The sequence below is a fragment of the Manacus candei genome, unplaced genomic scaffold, assembly GCF_025592945.1.
Source record: "Manacus candei isolate 608988 ecotype Guabito, Panama unplaced genomic scaffold, ASM2559294v1 h1tg000020l, whole genome shotgun sequence".
Classification (NCBI taxonomy): domain Eukaryota; kingdom Metazoa; phylum Chordata; class Aves; order Passeriformes; family Pipridae; genus Manacus; species Manacus candei.
The window spans coordinates 4,986,449-5,001,557 of record NW_026138068.1 but is presented as its reverse complement, the minus strand read 5'-3'; the positions used below and the strand labels follow the sequence as shown (position 1 = coordinate 5,001,557).

Here is a 15,109-nt window from a genome sequence, read left to right as displayed (position 1 = left end):
CCAGAATCAGACTTGCTCTTATTTTTTGTAAGTTTAAGATAAATCTGACAAAGAGAATTCTGTGTCAAAAGTACAGAAAAAGGGCAATTCATGTTACAGAAAAGCTTCTAGCAGATATTGTAATCCAATTTTAGTTTAAATTTTAAAAAATCTATCATCAGCAGCACATTATTTCTAATAATAAAATAATCAGAAAATATATTCTAGAATAACACATACATGCTTAGTGTCCCATGTAAACTCTCTTACATCTTCAATGATGGCTTGCAATGAGCACCAATCAGTATGCTCTGAAGATGGGTATTTGCTAAGATTAAATATATTGTTTAAAAACAAAAGGCATATTCAGAAGCATGGAGAGCTTAGGTAACTCCTAACCAGGGAATATCAAATTAAATCAAGAAAGACTGAAGTAGATGTTCTAAGTAAATGACATTTAATAATCATTCTTATCAATTCAGAAACAGAGGCTGAACATGCTGCATAAATTATTTGCTCCACTTGTTCTAGTTAAAACATTGGTTTGAGTGAATAGTCTACAACCTGCAAATGCACAGAGCTGTAGCTGAACTCCATCAGACAGCAATCACACCAAAACATCCCTTCTTTGTGCTGCTGGGCCACCCCTTGTATCCATTTCTCATCTGATTAATGGCCCTTCAAAAGTGGAGAGAAGAAACCACGAGTCCTTTCTCCAGAAGCCAGAGCTCTGTCTGGGAGCTGGGAGCAGGTGAGGGAGTCCCTGATCTCAGCCCGAGATAGAGGAGAAGGAGAGGGTGAAGGAGGATTTCTCTCTTCTAGAGTCGCCTGGATGCCACAGGTCCTGAAAGATGGCATAGTTTGGGAACTGTGTGTGATTTCCATTGCTCTTTCAGACCCACCAGATCTCCAGCATGCTGTTGGGTTCCACTAGGCTTTGTGGTGTTTGGTTTTTAACTCACCCCCCCCCCTTGTCATCTGATGTCAACATTTCCTGAGTTAGCATCTTAATTAATTTTGCTGCTCTCAGGAGCTCTGCTCACGAGTTCCAGAGGTTTTCAGCAACTTTACTGCACCTTACGTTTGTGATAAAGTTTCAGGTGGAGGAAAAATGATGATGTGGATGATAATGTGTAATATATGGTAGGTGTGGTAGGAAAAACTGATTACTGTGATCATATCTAGGGACTGAGACACTTGTGCTTTGTAAAGAGTCAGCAGGCTACAGAACTTATGGGATTCTGCTGCAAGGAACTGCTAGCAGCAATTATGATGTCTCTGCTTATTTTTTAATTTCTTTGATGTAGCATTAAACATTTTTACTACTGCCCACTTTCTGACATGTTCTTGCTTACCTCGACATCTCTACAACACACCAGCACACGTTGTCATGTGTGTGCACAACTGTTTGATGACTGGCAGGAGGAAGAGAGGGTGTAGATGCTGAGGAAATGGATTTAGAGATGGAGATCAGCATCTGCCCTGAGCTCCCCAGTTCACTGAGCTTTACCAAGGCCATACTTGGAGGTATTTTTTCAGTGGCAGCACCGATTTCCATAATTGCTGCTCCCTGTGGTTCATCTCCAAACACGCTGCAGCACATCTCTGTATCTCTGGCAGGCTCTCTGTCAGCTGCTGCCGCTCCCAATCCAGGTCACTGTGCAGCAGCCCTGCTGTTATTCCAGTGGATGGTGCTGTGCCAGGGTGGGATGGTCTGGCTGAGGGGACCAGGGCTCCTCATGCCACCTCCTCTGGTCATGCCAGCCAGGGGCAGAGCTGCCAGTGGATTTTGTGTTGCTGTGCTCCATCACAGCCCTCCTGCTCCCACCACAGCCAGGTTTTTCAGTTGCTGTGGCAGCAAAAGGCTGCACACACCTGAACAGAAGTGTCAGAGACCCTTCCTGTTGCTTCAGCCCTTTTCCAGAGGCACCAAAGAGTGATGTCTCCACTGGATTCTGGTTGTACCCGGGCCGGGTGTGCTCTGTGTGATCCTCTTGCTCCATCTTTCTGATTGCCAGAACAGAAGGAAGGGAGCTCTGGGAGTTAGTTAATAAACTTTGTTCTGATCTTGGTTGATTGATAGAGCACCCTAGAACTTTTCTTTCACTTTTTAATGGCACTTGGACAGGTTATTACATGGACTCTCATGATTTAGAACTGAAAGGGAAACTATAGAAGATGCTTCTTTTTTACAACTTAAAAAATAAAGCAATTCTTAAAATTTGTCTTTATCAAAAACAATTACTTCTATTTTGTAGAAAGTTTGTAGAAATTGGAAGCAGAAAAGTGGCACCATTATTAAAAATGAGAAATATGGTTGTTAATGAGAAATGTCAATCAAGTAACCTTTCCTTCCAATTATTATATATTTGTAACCTCCTGCTTGCTGAGGTAGGCACAGGATCTCACTTCTGACTCCTGATAGGGCTGGCATTAGTTTGATTGCAGCTCCAGAGCTCAATCAGGAGCTGCAATTAGTATCCCCCAGTGTGATTACAGCATCTCTTTGCTTGGCCATCTGACAGATTTCTAATGTTTTCCAAGTTTCTTGTAGATGGGGAAAAAGAAGAGGCCTTATAATTTTCACTTCTCAAAATAACTGCACAGCATACCGTGGCTTTGGTTGCAAAACTAGTTTGGGTTTCTACAGAGTTTTATCTTTTGAAATCTAACTTCAGATAAACTCAGAAAAAGCTACTACTCATCAAAACTAAAAAAAACCACAAATAGCTTGTAACACTTCAGATTAATCTGGATTGTCTTGGAAGGTTCATGAACTTGAGGAGTTCAGCACAGAATATAAGATGTAGTTTTCCCTTGACTCCTGAATCACTGTCTGGGGGAAGTTATTAGCAGGGCAGGTACCCATCCATGCAAACAGGAAATCATATGCTCTTCATTGTTTAAATTTCTCAAGTTTGTGGTTCTTTAGGCTCTACTGCGAAACTCTGAAGGTCATTTTAATTGCACTCTTATTTATAAATGGCTTTCTTGGCCACACAGTGCCACTCACTGCAGATTAAACCTGAGACTCTATCTCTGCCTTTGTTTTATGGGAAAGATTGATAAGTGATTTACTCTCAGTAGAATGGTTTAGACATGAGCTCTTAGATAAGTGATCAGAAAAAAGAGGGGGTTTTCCATATGGAATTATTTTCCACAGAGAGCAAATGGCTTGTGTTTCTAAATACTAACATAAAGAATGCAGGGACCAGATTCTCAGCTGGAGTAAGTTAACAGAGTCAATATTGATTTACATCAGCTGCAAATATTTTTCCCATAATATTTTTCCTTGTACTGTAATTTTCTCTAATGCAAACCCTAATTTCTTCTCCCTGAACTCAAATTCTGAACTCCCATAATTCCTGCATCTGTTTATTTACTTTCTGGTTTGTATTCTTTTAGCTGGGTTTATTAACATACTGTATTTTTCTCCCCTATTCAACAGTATGTGCACTGCATGTTTAAGCTCTCATTTATAGTCCATGTTTGCTTTCCGTGATACTGTTATGTTGAAAATCAATAAAAAGGCAATTTAGAAAAAAAAAATATGATTTTTTCTGAAGTCTAGTTAAAGAAGCTGCCAATAATTAACAAGGGAGACCAACCCTGTTGCCTGGAAGCCCATGGATTTCTTACTGACTTCAGTAGGATTTAGTGGGGTCCATGGTCTCCAGACCATTAATCCTTTGTCATAGCTGGGAGCTGGGCCTATGCAAGAAAATTAGGCTTAGCTCTGTGCAAATCAGTTCAGCTCCAGTAAAAAGGAAAATGCTCCTGACCTTCTCCTCCAGATATGAAATATAAGAATATGATTTTGTAATTCCAGTTCCTAACAGAAAGAGGTTCTAAAATATCCATTTAAAAGGCCTCAGATTTTTTGGTACTTACTTTGGTACTCCACTTCTAGTACATCCTGCAGGCTGGAACAGCTGGAAGGGAGTTACCCAAAGCCACAACAAACTTTGGCATTGGGGTGTGCAAATGTCAGGGTCTCCACTACACATCAACAACACAGGTGACTTGAGAGCTTCAACCAGTAGTTTGGCAGACATGGAAATTCTTTATGATGGAACTCGATTCAGGTTTGACTTGAAATGAGCACAGCTGCACACAGCTTTTGGGGGCTTGTTTTCCTCCCCCAAAAAGCTGAAAATAATGCACTAAATGAATGTCTGCCTCAATAGACAACTGGTATTGTGTGATGAACAAAACTGTACCTGCAGTTCTGTCTACCCCATGCACTAAGTGCACAGGTAAATGCATTTTAATAATTTATTGTCATTTATCTTCAGTGCAACTCTATTATGCTTTTCATTCTTGCTGTAAATATGTAAAATGCTGTTAATCAACCTTTGTTAGTGAATATTTGATTAATAGGTAGCAGATGTACTTGCCCCTGTGTATACTGCGTTAAATGCAATGTACCAACACATAATTCATTATTTTAATAACACACTGGGCTAATAAATCAAAGGAACGCTTGAGAATGCATCAGCCAGAATTACCAAAGGAATAGCTGTGCATTGTTTTAAAAGTAATAAATTTGTGCATTGTTTTAAGTCTGGTGGGGACTTGGAAATCAGCTACCTGTGAGCCCTAATATGACATTCCTGTGGGGATGACTAAGGACTAGCAAAGAACTGCTCATTTCTGCCAACCCCCCTTCTGTTGGAGAGCAAAAATCAATCCCAGACCCAAAGGCCTTACAAATCCAAAGAGACAGGATGAATAAAGGGTGAGGAAAAGGAACAGCAGGTCCTGATGAGCTCACAATACGATGTCTGCAAACACCCTTTTCACTCTGTGATGTGTGCAGTTGTGTAATTTCAGTCCTGCCAGTGGGCTCAAGTTAGGGAGGTGATAGCTACCCAGAGAAACCAGAGGAGAGGGAGGATGTTGCAGTAAAAAGCCAAACAGAAAGAGGAGAGAATGGCAAGTCAGAAGTGGTGTAGGGAGCAGCCAGCTGACCCCATCAGTGTCCATCAGTGCCTGTCCAAATGGCTGCACACTGTATTGAAATGTACAAGTGATGCTCAGTTTGAGCAACCTGCTATTTGCTTTAATGGGCAATCACCAAATTTCTGTGTTCAAAATCTTTCCCCAGTGTTAAGCACTGACATTCTCATGTGACAGCTGCATTACTGAACAAGCCCCTTCTGGTGACATATGTCATTCAGTTCCTGAAATTCAGTGCAAGCTGAATTGCTCCATGGGGGAGGCCAATACTGTGATTCAGGGTTAGTAACAATTACAGAGCCAAAGCAGACAAAGATGAGGTAATTTGCACAAATTCTAAGACTAAACCAAGAACGGAGCTTAAATTCCTCGAGTCCCACAGGAGCATTCTCTCCTTCCTCAACCCTACCCATTTCTAATGGAAAATATTTCTTATTTATGATAATATCGTAGTTGTGGATATGTTTAATGGCAAGTGCTGTACTGTATATGTAGTATAATGCACATATCCACCAACACAGTTATGCATGTGATTTACTATTCTCTGATATATTTCACACACTGCTTATTTTTGTTGACCTTGGCAATGTGTTTGATTCAAGAAGGGATTATCAGTTTTGATAGGCCCTGTATTTAATTCTGTAGCTTGGCTGAAAACTACACTGCCTTGCATTGATTTCCATGTGCAATTAATATGTTTTGCCAGCAACAAATGCGTGCAGAGATAATATACTCTACTCATTTTAATCTCTCCTGTGTACATTTTAAATCAAAATAGCACCTGGTGGCCGAGCCCTCCTGAGAAGTGGTGGATTTAACGTGGAAAAGTAGCATTAAGAATTGCTTGCATAATATTATAATAATTTTCAGTAGTGAAATAATAAATAATTCCCTAGAAATCCGAGTAACTCAAAAGCTCAGACACCTTCAAATCAGTGCTGTGGTTAAATGGCTTTGTTGTACTGGGTCTTGCTCATGCTCACAACACAACTGAATGTCAAATTAGATGAATAACACAGGAAATGATCCCCTGAAATGTGTAGTGTCTTCACTCTGATACTCCTTCAAGACATGACCCCAGTACAACTAACAGATAACAGCAGGGTATATGGTCATATTGATATCTGAATCGAGCTGGCTCTGAAATGGGATTTGAGCTCCTTGAGGATGTGTCACTTCTTACTCTGAGTTTGTTCAAAACAGGAAAAAAAAACACCACTGAAATTCCTTTGAAGTCTCAGAGATCTTATAATTAACTTTGTGAAATATTTAATCTCAGTGTTTCTGACTTATTACAGTTGTATCTTCTTGACAGGTGTCATTCAACATGCAATCTAAAAATCATAGCTACCTAAAACATTTAGTTCATGCTTCAAGACAAACAGATGTTTCAACCTTATTCAACTGATTTTTATCTGAAGTATTCAAGAGATCACTATGTGTTTGTGAAGAGCTTCAGTTCTGTCAAATCTCTGTTTTCAGACATAAGACTCTTCCATTTAGAAGCAGAGTGGTCTCTTGGCTGCAATCTGTGAAGCTGGAAACTTTTTCATCTGCCCAATATAGAAATGGACCATGACTGATAAGAGTGTTTGCAGTACTACTCCTGTCAGTCTTCACAGAATTGAGACTATTAGAATGTAGATGAAAATCCTCTCCCTTTGTTTTTTTTCAAAAACATCCAAATAAAAAAGTTGCTTTGTAGGATTGCCTTTGATATTTTATAGAACTCTCTTTAGAGCTGCAGTTCACATGAACCTTTAATTCCTGATAGATAGGAAAAATAAAACTAGTGTTGAAAGCTAGACCACAAATAAATAATAATAATAATGATAAAAAAAAACCTTCTCTGCCTCTTTTTAATCTGTTCATATTCTTACAAAGCTGTTAGTACAATTGCATGTGACTCCCTCTGAAACAGTAATGGATGATGTCTTCATTGTGCAGCAGTGCAACTGGAAATGTTATTCCCAGTTTGCTGACAGATACTCAGAAAAAAAGGTAGAAAAATGGTGAGGCTTATCTCACATAACTTTAGACATATGAAAAATAGATTTCTGGTCTAAATAAACTAGACTGCCTCTACATTCAGTAAAGAGAAAGGGACTTTCAGGGGGTGATTTATTCTACTTATTTCAAGAGGTATCATTTGTCTTGTGGAGGTAGCCTAGACAACCACCCAGCATTCAGAGACTGATGGGAATCAAAGGAATCTGCACAATTAAAACGAGGTGTCCAGAGTTGTAATCCAGTGATAAAGCTATAAATCCCATAATGAAGTGGTTAAATGTTGCTACTTGATTAAATTTTCTTTTCCCCTGGTTTGATATCTGATCAGCCCTGGAGAACAGGACTGTTGAATCAGCTCTGGGTTAACTGTTGTACTCTGTGATCTTAAAGGTCCTTTCCAACCTAAACAATTCCATGATTCTCTCGTTATGCTCTTGCATTCCAGCACACACCAACAACTAATCACAGTCACCCCTTCTCTGAGAGTCTCATATCCTGTAACCCTCGGAGCAGAGTAACTAAATTAGGAGGGGTATTTACCAGCTCAGGATATACATGTTCCATCTGCTCCTCCAAACCCTCTGTTTCCACTCTGAAAGAAAAACTGCACCTCTGCCAAGCTTTCTCATTCATTTTGCATTCAGAGATGTTTTATTGGCTGCATTTTCTCGTGCTCTTTGAATCTTTCTTCATTAGCAGCCTCTGGCATCTGACAGGTAATTTGCCTGCCTACAGCTTCCCATATTAACAGTGCCTTTAGACTGAGCACATGGAAGGAAATGGCTGCTGTGCCATTTAATGCAGTATCTGTCCCTCACCTGTTTTCAGTCTGTCCTGTCCTTCCCAACTCTTTCCTGTGCCAGTACTGGGAGGAGAGGGAGCTGCTTACACCGGTGTGGATGTTTCTGTTGCACAGATGTTTGTCCTAAACCAGTGTGTGCTGCTTGTTATTCAAAAACATTACCTCTGCAGATGTTCCTGCCCCCCCATCTTTGCCTCTGTCCCTCTCTCATGCAGGAACAGATTGCAGTGAATTTTTCCTTATTTTTCTCCTCCAGAGAACTAAATCCCAAACCAACCCTCTAGATTTCCTTTACTTATTCCTGAGCAGCAGTTCATTCAGGCATATGGCTCTCTCTCCTTCCTCACTGCTTGGACAGATGTTTTCTCTTGACTAAATACATTCTTAATCCATGAGAGAAATGAGAAAACTTGCATGATTTGTTAAGAAAAAAGAAAAAACCCTGTTTTTTTCTGATGCAAACTGCTTCACAGTCCCATGTTCTTTTAATGCCATGATTTTCATATCAAAACCAGTCAATATAACAAGACCAGAAGGTTTGTTCTGAACCCCAGTGTGGAAGGTGCTCTATAGGAACTCAAGAAGAAAGATTTCCCTCTGCCTGAAATAGCTTCTACACATGAAAGGACAGCAGGCACTGTAAGAACCAGATGAGAGGATCCAAGGTGGAAATGGGACTCCTGTGCTCCACATATTAAGTCGTGGTCAAAGCACCCTTGCTGCCTAATTATAATGATTGGTTTACAGGTGAATGTTTGAGAGAGAAGAAGTTATTAGTAATAAATGTCTGATTAGCAGGCAGAAAATGCTGAAGGTTTATTTAAACAATCAGGCTAAAACCTTTGAAATTATTTCTGGGCCATTTTAAGGTCAGCATTAGCAGTAGTTTTTCAAGAATTCATTTTCTGGTATATTCATCTGTTATTGAGGAAAGAGGAATATTAATATATTCCCTGCTTGCGTGGAAACATACTTTCTTACAATGATGTGATTTTTATTTGCTCTTAATTTCTTCATGTAATGGGTTGTTTCTCACGCTGGTGTTATGATAAGAAGGTACTTATGCATGCAAGAAAATAGGGAAAAGTTTCCCAAACCAGCAGCAGCTGAGAGCTGAGTGTCCATGCACGTATGCAGGGCTTTTAATTCGTGTTGTCTGTCTCTGTTACAGACGTATACATGAATGAAAGGGTCTGTCTGTAAACCCTTCGCTCTTCCCTACTTGCTATACCTATCCTTAAATTAATGATTACAACCAAGATTTTAATATGATACCCTCGTTCTTTCTCACCGTAAGCATCCCACACACATTCACACCTCCCACTGTGACAGCTGAAGGAGCAAGAATGAGCACAGCCCCAGTGTAAGCAGCATCAAAGAGATTTATTCAAGGGTTATACAGTTTTTGACGCAAGAAACTCTTCTTGTGACAATGGACTGTTGGCTAACGTTCAAGGTGATCTTCCCTGAGCCTCATTAAGCTGTCTTCTGGAGTTAGGTTGAAAATGGGAGGCTGGTGGCTTCCTTAGCTATCTGAGAGAAGAAAGGATGAGATTCATCTCTGCTTGCAGCTCTTTTATGGCTGAGTAAAGTGCCCTGACTGATATTCAGAGTGACTGAATACAGAGTGAAGAATGCTGGCTCCAGTGAAGCCGACACAAGAGATATAAACTCTGCTGAATTAGCTCTTCAAATATTTTGAAACCCTGCTGTATTAATAGGCTTATTTTTCAACGTGACCCTGAAGAGCCCCAAAAGAGTATGGATGTGTTTGAGGCACACAGTAAAAGGGATGGAAAGTTACACTTTTTCTGGGTACTAGAATCAGCAGGGCTGCTGCTGTGACCTTCAGATCTGGCTGGGAATAAGAGCTTTAAACTAGAATGAGATCTTATTTAACATGTGGGCAGGAGGAAAAGCTTGTATAGGGAGAACCTTGGTGGTCTGTGGGGTTCACAGCACTTGGGCTATCTGAAGGATGAGCCTTCAGAATTGTGATTTCTTTTCTGTCTTTGCTTCTGAAAAGCATCTAGAAGAGACAGAATCGTGAAGGGTAACGTTAACCACATTGCCAAATCCCAGGCATTGCCAGATTCTCTTCACCTCTTTAAACAACCGAGACAATGGAGCTGGAGGAAATGCATGTCCCAAGATTTTAAAAGCCTCCTTCTTTTCAGGCATTACATGCAGTGCCTGTTTCAGATAGACAATTCCAGGAATAAGGGATAAGAATGAATACACAGGGAGAGTAGAGAGGCAGCGTGCTGGCCCTGGGCCTAAAGCAGAGAAAGAGCACACAGAATAAACCCCAAAGAGAGACAGAAATTGGTATTCTTTGTATTTGGTGTTGCCTTTCTGCTTGAGGGAGATATGAGATTTTTGATATTCCTAATATCATTCTCAAACATGACAGGGCATCTCCCCAGTGCCCTTCCTGGAGCCACTGTCCGGGTGTTGGATTGGAGCTTTAGGCCATTTGGGCTTTTATTTTGAATATCTGAAGTCAGATGTGCTGTTTAAGCTGCCTGTGTTTTCTGGAACTCACATTCTCTGTTTTCACTGTTCATGACGTGTATTTAAAGCAGCAGGAACTGCAAATATCAATTATGGTGCAGGTACCTGACTCAGGTAACCCCTCTGAAGTCAGCTGAATGTGCTGCACTTGCGTAGTGGGACACATGAGGGATTCAAAGACGCAGAAATTCTTCTCAGAAGAATTATTCTTATCCTCCAAATATTATTTATTTGGGTCGGAATTGGTCTATTCAGCTACAATGATATTCTTCAAACCCCAGCATTGTGATACAATATTGCACATTTATTAAACCATAATACTGGCAGATTGTTTTAAGCCCCATGCTGTGAATCTCTTGCAGATGAAACGCTGCAGCAGGAATATCTATATGATAAGGAGATTTGAGGATGCTTTCCTTCAGAGCTTTATCACTGCAACGGTCTGGAGGGTCTGGGTGATTGAAAACCAGCAAGTAAATAAAGCCCCATCTATTACATCCCCAAGTGCTGGGTATTGAGTGGTGGGGAGGAATGTTTAAACCATCATGTGAGGCTAAACGGTGCTGCACGGACTGAGTGACTGAAACAGCATCCTAATCAAACCTGACAGCTCTATTGCCTTATAATTATAAGCTGCCAGAGGCGCTTTTTAGACTATCAGTACTTTTGGGATAGTTTGCATCTAAATTAAAATTGAACTTCAAAGCGGTTTGATGGAGATGTGTTTCCAAGGAGTTTCAAAAATGTGAAAGACACCAAACTGATTAGCATGATGCACTGTACCAGCTGGTTGTTACTGTAAAAAAATAAACTAAAAAGTAGCAGCCATGCTAATAATCAGAAAGTGTATCTTGAATCCTATTAATTTTCTTTTCTTTTGAATTATTTATGGGGGGTTTTGTTCCAGTCGTGCACTTCCTTTCAAATGTTTATTTAGTTTCTCTCTAAAGAAAAAAAAAATGGGGAGAAAGAGAGAGAAATCTGGAAAATCTCCAAGGGTTAGCTCACCAGCAATCTGTTTAGATGTCCTCTTCTCAACTGAGCCCTGCTCTGCTAAATATTTATGGCAGTGTTTAACAAATAAATCTCGCCCACCTCCCCATTTACAGTAAAGCAGAAGATAGAACTGCTTTAAGGGGGGATTAACTTGGTTTTTTACCATGAGGGGAAAAGAAATTCCATGAATATATGTTAATATCTGGAAAAAGAAGCTAAAGCACAGAACTGCAAGTGCAGACATCTGCCTGTCCACATTACAGATGTTCTGCCCGAAGCTTTGTTTCTGATCCCATCTCTAGACAACAGCAACAGAAAGAGTTCACAGCTCCAGAGTGTTTCCTTTTTCTTGTCTTATTGTATGAACACTAATTGGAAGCAACGGACAGATTCTCAGGACTAGATCCTGTCTTCTGCTCCATGCACACATCACTTGGCACCAGCCAGCCGGGCCCCCAGCCAGACTCAGGAGGTGCTGCAGGGCAGGCTCTGTGCTGGAGGGAGGGAATGGAGCCCTGGCTTTCTGGAGCATTTAGATACCTAAATCCAGCTCAGGTGACTCCACTGATTCCAAATGGAGGTTAAATTTTCTAAATCTCCATGTGTTTCTATGCCAGTTGCTCATCAGCTCCCGTGCTTTGATACGAAGCATTCTGCAACAAAGATCTCTTTTGGCTTAATTGTTTTTGTTATGCTTCACCACCTTTGCTGCATTCACCCAGCTCCAAATCCTTTAAGGGATGCCTGGTGAGACACAATACAGTATGTCTCTGTCCAGCAATGCCTGAGTCTGAATTCTTCGTAAGAGAATCAAATCACTGAGATACATAGATTATATTTTTACAATACATTTATTCCTGGCTGAAAACGGTGACTAGATGGAGCACTTATAGGGGGATTTATAGGACTTTAAAATTTTATTGAGTTTGATGGCTGCAGGAGAAAGAAATACCAGTTGCATAATTCAGGAATGTACAGCTTGGCTTCTGTATTTCCAATACTGTCGATTGGTATCTGTGAGCCCTGTCAAGATTTTTGATACTGAATCTATGTGAATGCCTCCACACTTATCTGCCTGCCTGTATTCTGCCAATCTGTACAAATGTGGTGCATGCAGAATCCATGTAAACAGCTTCTGCTGAGGAATTTGAAGTTTACTTACCATTAGAGCAATTTTTAATAGACAACTTTTTTAGCAAAATTGTCTAACCTTTTCTGTCCTGATGGATTGATTCCCACCGTGACACCTAGTGTGTTCGGAGTACCTCTTCAAAAAAAGACAATGTTTCTTTAGGAGTTTCATTACTATTACTTTCTTCTGTGGCTGACTTTGGATGTTGCTGTTTATTCATGATAATTTATTCATTACTTCATTTGCAGATACTGCATGTAGTTAATAGCATATAGGAACTCCTTCCAAAAATTTGAACCTGTTAAATGAAAGTACCCTTCAGGACTGCACCATCCTTATTTTCCAAGCCAGAGCCTTTATTCTCACAGAATTGGTTTGCAAAGTTTCTCAGGGAAAGAGAGATGGCCAGAAACCAATGCATCTTTCATGAAACGTTTTCTGAGAAGTTATTTACTGTTTTATGAGATAAATGTTGAAAATTCATCAGGTGTCTTTCAGAAATGATGTGTTTCATTTTCATCAAATCCAAATGGACGTGCAGAAGTCCACGAGCAACACAGGCCTAACTTGTCCACCCATCACTGTAGGTGCATGTGTGGCCAGGTATTACATGTACTGTGACCAATATCTGGGCTCCTTCAGCTGCAGACCTTTGAATATTTGCCTTTATTCAGGGGGAAGAGTGAGGAGCTCAATAGCACAAACTCAGATTTCAGTGGCAGCTTCGTCAGCTCTAATTCCAAGTTAGGATGCTGAGCACTTAAGCTTGGAAAGATTAAAGATACATGCTTAGCCTCTCTAATGCTCACTGGATCCCTAAATAAGGGGTCCTAGGCAGGCTCTGCTTGCAGTACACACGGACACACATGTGTCCTGCTGGACTGCAGGTGTTGGGGGTACCTGGTAGTGTTGTTGCTCAGAGGTCATTCATAAACCAGTACTTTCCTCCTTAGATCTCACTTCAGAGCCCATTCAAGAGCTGCTTCCTGGCAGACAGCTCACAGAGAGACAGAAGTTGTTTCTTGCCCAGTTGTCTTGTTTTTTTTTCTCTCAACTGACACAGATTCTGTGACCCAGTAGCACAGCAGGATCTTATTTTTCCTAATTCCAACAGTGTATTTTACTGTGTAGAATTACCACCACAAATCACTGCTGTGGAAGCTCTTTTCACCAGGAAATGACAAGTTATTAAAGAAAAACACTTGAAGAAGACATTTAAACAGAAAGCTGGTATTCCCATTTACCCCTTGACAATGTTTCAGCTGCTCCCAGAGACAGGATGAGGCAATTTTTATGGAGCCTCTCTGCTTTACTGCAATCTCTCTCCCTCCTCCACCTGCTTTCCTCTCTCTCACTTACCACATGGAAATTCAGAACATTTCCCCAAAAATAGAGTTCAGATCTGAAGGCTGGGTATGTATGTGCTGGTAGCTTGTAATTCTTGACATACTTTTGGTGGCTTCAAAGATTAGCTGCCAACTGCTGGCCTGGAAGCAGCCAGACCGGCTCAGAGCTGCAGGATCTGAGAAGCACCATCCTGTGGAATCTCCGGCCTGGTGAAAACCATTCAAGTCCAAGGCACTGCAGAGCTCTGAAATGGTGATTTAACATGAGTCTGTCCAGCTGGGACCATATCTTGTTCCTTCTTCCCACTCTGGTAATTCACTTTGTAGAGATTTACCTGCACTTCTCCCTACTCAGGACTGAGCTTTGGAAATAAGCCCTGGTTGAGTGAAAGACAGAAGGGAGCTTGTGTGGAAATTCCCATGTGCCAGGGTTGTTTTTACTGTGGCACATCCCCTTTTCCTATCTGCTTTCCTTTCTGGTTAGGCAGTTCAAGGGAAAGCCAACATAAAAAGCTCTGGTTAGAAAGATGTGTCCCTGTCCTTTTGCCCAGCAAACTCCTGGGTGCAATGGAGATATGTGGAATGTGCACAGATCCTGTTCCTTTTAGAACCTCTGTTTCACTGGGTAAAGCAGTCCTCAGGTAAATGTTTTAGCTAATAGCAGTTTTTAGGAAAATAACTAGTTGGGACCCATTCCTTCAGCTGATTAACACTCTTCATACTCAAATCCTATGCTTTTGATTTCTGTAGCAATTTATTCATTTATAAAGCACTTTTTTCAAGCAGAGGTCTGTATGTACACATAAAATGATATTATAAACATGATTAGTCTTACAAGGAAGGACAGGAAAATCTTTGCTACCTCTCTGAATACAAAGAAAACTGGAGGATGAATCAAACTCATAAATTAACCACTTGTAACAGGATTATTTGCCTTTTGGGGGAATGTTTCTTCTAATTGAACCTGGATAAGTGACTTTTAGACAGTTAACATGTATAAAATACATCACAGTGGTGTAACTCTCCATTCCTGTTGGCATCATCTGAGATTGAGTCCTCGGGAACATATGGAGTGCACGGAGTGAGAATGGATTCCGTGATGCTCCTCGTGTCTGCTGGCTGGGAAGTAATTGCAGCAGAAAAAGAAGAAATCACCAACTTGTACTGGCATGTTCTTCTGCCTGCTTAGATTTATAAATGTAAGTATCCATGGCCAGCAAAGACTTGGCAATAAGTGAATGCTGACTTCAGGCAGCTATCCCTGAATGAGATGTGGTGGTGACAACATACCCTTGTGTAATTTGGCTACAAAGAGTTGCTATGAATCTATTCCAAAACAATGAAATAGCTGTTGTCCCCAGAAGTTTTCTG

At 40.7% G+C, this 15,109-nt stretch overlaps 1 long non-coding RNA gene across 2 annotated transcripts in view; it reads left to right on the top strand.

Moving 5' to 3' along the window:
• Positions 1-15,109, top strand: part of LOC127470196 (uncharacterized) — a 122,126-nt gene that overhangs the window by 70,609 nt on the left and 36,408 nt on the right. For both annotated transcript variants that reach the window (XR_007904204.1, XR_007904203.1), the window contains exon 2: positions 14,751-14,937. This is a non-coding gene — a long non-coding RNA (uncharacterized LOC127470196). The remainder of the gene's footprint in view (positions 1-14,750; positions 14,938-15,109) is intronic.